Raw genomic sequence first — 1,699 nt, forward strand, 5'->3', positions numbered from 1 at the left:
ACACATATGCAGCAGAAGTGTTATGAGCCAAAGACAAAAAGACCAGAGAGCCGCGATGGAGGCTAATGACGAGACAGATCAGTTTGGAAGTCGTGTGTCACTTCAGTGGTACTTAGTAGTTCGCGTGCACGTTCCCTATCCCGCTGGGCCAAATGAGCTACCGGCATGTGGAGCTAGGAGTCCAGCAGTGGTGTTCTTAGCTTGGGTTACTCTCCAAGCAGAGGTTGAGTCGCGTAGATATAGTAGTAGTCGGAAAAATTACACCGGAGCTCCTCTATCAATACGTAAGGACGAGTATGAGTTATTTTTCTGATTTGACGGAATGTATGTTGTTATTTTATTTGAATTGATAATTGCTATAATTACTATATTATATATAGTGTATCTCTGAGGGAGCTCATTATCATATTTTCAAATGAAAACTACTAATTAAACCTTACTGTCAAATGATAGGTGTTTAATCTTTTCGTCCAATATAATTGTTATCAAGATTACAATGAGATGTTAAATTTATGCAAATGAGCTAATACTTTGCATATCAATTTCAAAATTACAAAAAGCTGTTACACTTTCGATATTCATACAGTATGTTCCTTCAGTATAGAGGAATGTAGCAAGATGTTGATTATGCAAATTTTGACGATCATCTCCATAACTTATGCAGGTAATAAAAATAAACCGACGGCAAGCTGTATTACGTGCACTGTTTTCTGTTTGGTCAAGCGTCCCTCGTACAATGTACCTCGTGTGTACGTGTGTCTCAAGTACTTAGAACTTGCTGAAGGAGGGGTTATTCAGGTGGGGCTAGTCCATTTCTTATTTCTGGGGGGTCTATTCAGGTGGGGACAGTCCATTTCTTCCTGCAGAAGGATGGAGCGTTCAGGTTGGGACAGACCATTTCTAACTGCCTCGCCCCCTTGTCCCACCCACACTTTGACCTCTAACTACAAGGGCTGTATATAAGTTCACACCTGCTTTTTAACATTACCTAGCTACAATTTCACCTGGCACAAATTACACTTAAAGGTGACCCTGTGTGCATGTGTGACTACACATATTTATCTCTAGTTTTAATTAAAAGACAGATCTATCGCAGTGTTACGTTGAATGAGTCTCAATTTTTTAATCAAAATCTATTTTCTTTGTCGCCTAATGTGCCTTATAATGTTTTGAACATTTTCCGATTGTTTGGGAATGTTGGTTCACTAGATTAGGGGGTAGTGTGTACAACCAAAACAGTGGCACATTTGTTTTATTTGTGTGTTGAGCTTTTGTCTTTTTCATGAGATTGTTGTCATTACCTTTATTACATACTATAAGAGCAATGATGTGAGTAATTTTGTGTCATCTGTTTCAGATTACTTCAATTAGGGTCCCTTATCTAGCTTTTTTCAGAATTTTTTTTTTTTATATTTATCAATCTTTTAGGCCTAAGGGTAATCCCTACAGTTAAAAAAAGACTGATTTCAAAGACGTATTCAGCTTAACGTGCTAAGTGAGCTATAGTGAGCTTATGACATAGAATTTTCTGCAGGTGTCCTGTTAAATCATTATTCCTACTAGTGGTCACTTGGTAGGGTCAACGGTCAACACTAAATGACATTTGAAATGTCCGTTTGCAGGTCGTTTGATAAGCAATTGTAGGTTTGTTTCAAATCGCATGGTGCAATGGTACCATAGGGGTTAACAAAGTTGGTGA

This window comes from Branchiostoma floridae, chromosome 3 (assembly GCF_000003815.2).
Source record: "Branchiostoma floridae strain S238N-H82 chromosome 3, Bfl_VNyyK, whole genome shotgun sequence".
Taxonomy (NCBI): domain Eukaryota; kingdom Metazoa; phylum Chordata; class Leptocardii; order Amphioxiformes; family Branchiostomatidae; genus Branchiostoma; species Branchiostoma floridae.